Source organism: Zalophus californianus, chromosome 15 (genome assembly GCF_009762305.2).
Source record: "Zalophus californianus isolate mZalCal1 chromosome 15, mZalCal1.pri.v2, whole genome shotgun sequence".
Lineage (NCBI taxonomy): Eukaryota > Metazoa > Chordata > Mammalia > Carnivora > Otariidae > Zalophus > Zalophus californianus.
The window spans coordinates 25,124,545-25,131,310 of NC_045609.1; the positions used below are offsets into that span (position 1 = coordinate 25,124,545).

Sequence of the window (6,766 nt, forward strand, 5' to 3'; positions counted from 1 at the left end):
GTATGTGGATTAAAGAGGAGCAAAATAATCTTTGTATTTAGCTGATATTGTATGTAGTCCTCTCTTGGCTAAATCAAGCTCATTCCCTCCATTAACCTGAGCATCCAAGTACAGGTTCTTCAGGTGAGGATGTAGGTTATTTGGAGAACCCATGAATGGGGCTTCATTCTGTTTAAGTCGTTCTCCAGTGGCTTCTTGAAACCCACTCTCACCCTACACAGCCTCTTCCTGCTGGCGACCCCTGACCTCAGGAAGCAGCGTTCTTGGGAGGTAGGGTCTCTTCAGGATGGCTTATGCCAAGCTACTCCCTGCAGGCCCTTTTGGTCAATAGGAAAACATCATGTGTCTTTTTCCTGCCAAATGCCTACCCATCCAGTTAGCCCTCCCACCCCATAACTGTGCTTCTCCAGTCAGTCTTCTGCATTTGGAATTCTCCAGATGGGCACAAGAGCCCAGGTATAGATGCCAACAAATGCTTGCGGATGCTCATTGGCTTTCCTTAGACCTGTTTCTGCTCTTGTCTTTGGTCTCCAAGTAGTACCAGGACCCACAGTGTTAGGGCTCTGTAAACATCCAGCCAGAAGGGATGGCAGTTTACTCTCTTGTAGGCATTCTTGGTCCCTGTGACTGATTTGCTTGGAGCCTCTCTCTTGGCTTGGCAGTGGGTAAGAAGCATTCGATTATGGTAGGGGGCGAAACCCCCCAAAATCCCATTCAAGTGAATGTATGGCCTTCTCCTAAAATGGCTGAAGAGAACTGACAGGGACTGATACTTGCAGGACGAGCTTGGTCATTTTTTTAAAAAATTCTGCAGAAATATGTCTAGGAAGTCTCTTTGGCTGCAGGGCCTTAGCTGAATTTCAAAGACAATGAGAAAACCCCTTTTAACATCTTAAATTCTGCTCAGATTAAAACATGTAGAAATTTACAGATTTAATGGAAATCCCCTCTGTATTTGTCCTGAATTCCACTCCCCTCCTTGCCTACCTAGAAGGTGTTTTTCAACGCCGTATATATTTAATACTTGTCCTGGTCCATTTGGGCAGCTATGACAGAATACCACAGACTGGGTGGCTTATAAAACAACAGAAATTTATTATTTACAGTTCTGGAGGCTGAAAATCTGAGATCAGAGTGCCAGCATGGTCAAGGGAGGGCCCTGTTCCAGGTCACAGACTTCTCATTGTATCCACACATGGGGGAAGGGGACAAAAGAGCTCTCTTGAGCCTCTTGTATAAAAGGCATTAATCTCATTCCTGAAGGCTCTGCCCTCATGAACTAATTACCTTCCACCTTCTAATACCATCACATAGGGCAGTGGGATTTCAACGTTTGAATCTGGGCCTGGGGGAGTGGTGGTGGTGGGGGGATACACAAATGTTTGGACCACAGCAATACCTGCTACCATATGTGTACATCTTTATGAAGAATATATTGTAGGTATTTTTCAAGCTTATAGAAATGGTATTTTAGCATGCATTTCATCCTGCAACTTGCTTACATTGCTCCACATGTTTTTAAGATGGGTCTATGTGGATACTTGAAATTCTAATTCTTCCTTTTAATGATTTAACAGTATTTCATTTGTTAATATGAGATATACTTTATTTAAAAAATTTCTTGGGCTGGGCCTACGGGACAAGATGGAGCTCTTGCAGGTCCTGAAACGTGGGCTGCAGCAGGGCAAATGATTTGAGGGTTGGTACCTTAGTGGGGGAAGACAAATATGGAAACAAATACTATGAAGACAACAAGCAGTTTTTTGGTCGTCACCGATGGGTTATATATACTACTGAAATGAATGGCAAAAACACATTTTGGGCTGTGGATGGAAGCATCGTGCTCCCTGAATGGCATCGTTGGCTTCACTGTATGACCGATGATCCTCCAACAACAAAACCACCTATTGCTCGTAAATTCATCTGGACAAAACATAAGTTCAATGTGAGTGGCACTCCAGAACAATATGTACCTTATTCTACCACTAGAAAGAAGATTCAAGAGTGGGTCCCACCCTCAACACCTTACAAGTAAAGACACTGGAAAACGGTTTGAACATGTGAAATATGGGGCTCTTCATGCAATTGCACTTTTACTGCTTACTATTCACCCGATTAAAATTGTTTGATTAAGAAAAAAAAATTTCTTCTATTGGGGGCGCCTGGGTGGCTCAGTCATTAAGCGTCTGCCTTCCGCTCAGGTCATGATCCCACAGTCCTCGGGATCTAGTCCCGTGTTGGGCTCCCTGCTCAGCAGGGAGTCTGCTTCTCCCTCTGACCCTACCCCCTTTTGTGCTCTCTCGCTCTCAAATAAATAAATAAATAATAAAAAATCTTTAAAATAAAATAAAACTTTCTTCTATTGGTCATTTACATGATTCTTAAAATTTTCTTTTCTTTTTCTTTTTTGCTACTGCAGATGAAATAGCAATCACCATCCTGGTACTTGTCTTTTTTTTTTAAGACTTTATTAATTTGAGAGAGAGAGAGAGAGAACACAGAGGGAGAGTGAGAGGGAGAAGCAGACTCCTTGCTGAGGAGAGAGACCGACATGGGCCTCAATCCCAGGACCCTGAGATCATGACCTGAGCCAAAGGCAGATGCTTAACCTACTGAGCCACCCAGCACCCTTCGTCATTCTTGTTTTTATGCCTGTCTTGCTGTGCTGTGTTCTGAGTAAGTTTTTTACTCTTATCTCCCATTTCATTCATTTGTTTAGTGTATCTGGGCTAGAGTTTTCCTGATTATTGAATTTTTAATTTCAGTCACTCTATTTTTGCTTCGAAGATTTAAAATGCATTCTTTCTCATGTAAGTTTTTCCTTATTTTTGCTTTACAAATTCTTGCTTTACAAAGATGAAACATTCTTCACTGAACTTAATCTATGTACTTATTTTCAAGTTTTGTCAGATTCTTTCAAAAAATTAATTTGTTTTGGAATCCATTTACATTTGGAATGTAGAATTTTGGGGTAACTTTCTTAGCATTAGATATTACTTTTCTTTTTTTTTTTAAAGATTTTTTATTTATTTATTTGAGAGAGAGAGAATGAGAGATAGCGCGAGAGGGAAGAGGGTCAGAGGGAGAAGCAGACTTCCTGCTGAGCAGGGAGCCCGATGCGGGACTCGATCCCGGGACTCCAGGATCATGACCTGAGCCAAAGGCAGTCGCTTAACCAACTGAGCCACCCAGGCGCCCTAGATATTACTTTTCATGGTTCTGGAATTTTGTTTGTAGGTACATTTTGATGCATATGTATATTTCTGAATAAAACATCCACTTTCCAGAGACGCCTGGGTGACTCAGTCGGTGAAGCATCTGCCTTTGGCTCAGGTCATGATCCCAGGGTCCTGGGATGGAGTGCCCGCCCCACCCCCCATTGGGCTCCCTGCTCAGTGGGGAGTCTGTTTCTCCTTCTCTCTGTCTGTGTGCACTCTCTCTCTCTCTCTCAAATAAGTAAATAAATGAATCTTGAAAAATAAAATAAAACGTCTACTTTCCCTCTACTTTCATGAAGATGGGATGGGGGTCTACAATTTACAGAGAGGAAGGCTTACTTTATAAGCCAATTATTAATTATTATTATAATGAGTTTTATGATAAGCTTTTTAAAATTTATATTTTAATTAATTTATTTTTAAAGATTTTATTTATTTTCCAGAGAGCAAGAGAGCACAAGCAGGGGGAGCGGCAGAGGGAGAGGGAGAAGCAGGCCTCCCCGCTGAGCAGGGAGCCCGAAGTGGGGCTCAGTCCCAGGACCCTGGGATCATGACCTGAGCCAAGGGCAGACACTTAACCGACTGAGCCACGCAGGCGCCCCCTTTTGTTACCCTTTTATCATTAGTTTTGTTTTGGTGGCTCAAGCTTGTTGATTCCCATGGAAGTGATGTGTAACCATATTTGGGCCTGACTGTTAAACATATGAAATATGGGGGCTGGAGGAGGTGGAGAACAATTTAGTGTATAACAACATGTCTTCAATAAATATTTGTTAAATTAGCATCACTGATTTCCATAGGTCTCCCTATTTCTGATGGTCATTTTCCCTTAACATAGAGTTGCTCTTTTAGGTTTTCTTGTGTCTGTATGAATTTGATATTTTCCCTTCTCTTTGGATCCCTTCTGAAGAAAGGGGAATCCCCAGTATTCTAAGTATTCCCCGATATTTCATAATTTTGGATATATACAACACACTTTCCGGGATCGCCTAAATGAAAAGACAGCAATGCCAAGTGGTGGCAAGGATGTGGGGCAGCAGGGGTGCTCATGCCCTGCTGGTGGGAGGGTAAACTGGTACAACCATTTGGCAAGCTCTTTGGCAGCATATCAAAGCTAGCCATCTGTACACCCTATGACCCAGGAGGTCTATTATCCAGCAGAAGTACACCCATATGTTCATCAAAAGACACACAAAAATGTTCAGAGCCACACTGTTCATAATAGTTACCTAAATGCCCATCAAAAATAAATGAGTCAGGAAGCCCACCTGGGAGACATGACTCTCCCAGAGGCTCTGTGTACCCCGTGAACACAGGGCAGCAAGGGGTCTATCTGAACCGACCTTTCTCTCTAGGCATGAGTAATGCAGGGCTAGCAACCCTAACTCCAGGAAGATGGCCTGCAAGGCTGGAGTGTGCCCCAGACGCACAGGCCTAGGAGTCCAAGAGGCCCGAGGGCAGGAAGTGCTTCTGGAGCAACACTGGCATGCATGGGTTCCTCAGCGGAAAAAAAGAAAAGATAAATAAAGAAATTGGTAAATTGGAAATCTCACTCAATGAGATTGTATGCAGCAATGAAAAGGAATCATCTACATCTCCACACAACCGTATAAATGCATCTTCTAGAAGGAATGGTAGGTGAAACAGTACTTATACGAGGGGGTGGTGGAAGGCTCACCCCAGGTGTAGACAATAGGGATGGGCACTGTCTGTAGAGAATTTAAAAACAATAATAAAAGTGACAAAAAAAAAATCAGTGTTTCTTTTTTTTTAAAGATTTATTTATTTTTAGAGAGAGAGAGAGAGCTGGGGGTAGGGGGGCAGTGGAGAGGGGCAGAGGGAGAGGGAGAGAGAATATCCAGCAGCCTCCCCGCTGAGTGCAGAGCCCGGTATGCGGCTCCATCTCACGACCCTGTGATCACGACCCTGAGATCATGACCTGAGCTGAAACCAAGAGTCGGGTGCTTAACCGACTGAGCCACCCAGTGCCCGTCAGTTTTACTTTTTCACTGTCACCCTGTGCTATCGTTCGGAGCAGCATGGGTGATAAAATACTGTTGCCTGTGAGGGCAGTCCATCTCTTCCCACACCTGCCTCCCCCAGCACTGGCATGAAAGAAGCCTCCCACCAAAGAGGATAAGCTACATGATTCCATTTACATAAAGCACAGAAACAGGCAAAACTAATCTATGCTGTTGGCAGTCAGGATGGTTTTTTAACCCTTTGGGGGTAGTGACTGGCGTGGAGCACAAAGCGATTCCAGGTGCTGGAAATGTCCTGGATGTTGGTTACAGGGTGTGTTCAATTTGTCAGAGTTCATTGAGTTGTACTCCTATGGTCTGTGCACTTCTCCATATATTACTCCAATAGAAAGTTTTTTTTTTTTTTTTAAGATTTTATTTATTTATTTGACAGGCAGAGAGAGACAGGGAGAGAAGGAACACAAGCAGGGGGAGTGGGAGAGGGGGAAGCAGGCTTCCCGCCGAGCAGGGAGCCCGATGTGGGGCTCGATCCCAGGACCCTGGGATCATGACCTGAGTGGAAGGCAGATGCTTAACGATTGAGCCACCCAGGCACCCCAGAAAGTTTTTTAAGAAAGCTATGACATATATTTTTTTAATTACATGTAATTAAGAATTATCATTTTGCCTAGGAATGTGTATCTGGCTTGATTTGGGGGAAGCAATCTCTCTGTCTGCTTTGACAGAAACTTTCATCAGGATCACTCAACAGCCTAAAACTGATACTTTCAGAATCAACTCCTAAAAACTCAGCACAGACATTCATTCAGCGCCTGCCACATGGGAAAGTTACTGAGCCTGCGCTCGGATGAGGAGATACGGAAGGCGCTTCTTTTGCTGAGAAGAAAACCTGGCTTCTAAAGCAATGGAACTGCTTGGGACTTAATCACACGAAACTAGACATTTACCTTTAAACACAGATGGCAGATCGCCAGTCACATCTCTCTTTTGCTATTTCTGTGGAGTGTGAATTCTTTTTTTTTTAAATTTTGTTACATAAATTAACCCATTTATTATAGGCTAGTAATGTTTCAAATGGTGAAGCTTCTACTGGTCTTTCAACTCCTTCAGTCTTCTGATAGCTGACTTTACTGTGACAGCAGAAGTGGTGTTGCAGGTCCAAGCGCCACCAGCGACGGTTTTCATGCAGGAGCCACAATGCCAGATCCCCACAGCTCATCTTTTCATCTTTGTTTTGCCACAGAAGGAGCAAGTGTACTTGGTGTGCTGGCTTATTTCAATCTTCTTCACCATTTTCCTGAGGGAGGCACCATAACGGGTCCCATATTTACCCACGATTCCGACCTTCTTTGTGCGTTTAGCCATGTCGCCGCAAACTAGGTCTGAGCCCAGAGAGAGGAGTGTGAATTCTTTTTGAGGTCACTAACTTTGCAGAAGAGGGGCCGTGTTGGAGCTGGGAAGAAGGAGAAAGGGCGGGTGGAATAGACGGATGCCAAAAAAAGAAGCTGAGGAAAAGGTGAGAGAGAGGAGAGAAGACATTGCTCTTCCATCCGCATCAACCAATGT

General features: G+C 43.7%; 1 pseudogene; it reads right to left on the reverse strand.

Annotated features, from left to right (window-relative positions):
• Positions 1-6,224: 6,224 nt before the first annotated feature.
• LOC113923671 lies at positions 6,225-6,565 on the reverse strand (annotated as a pseudogene).
• Between the last annotated feature and the right edge of the window lie 201 nt (positions 6,566-6,766).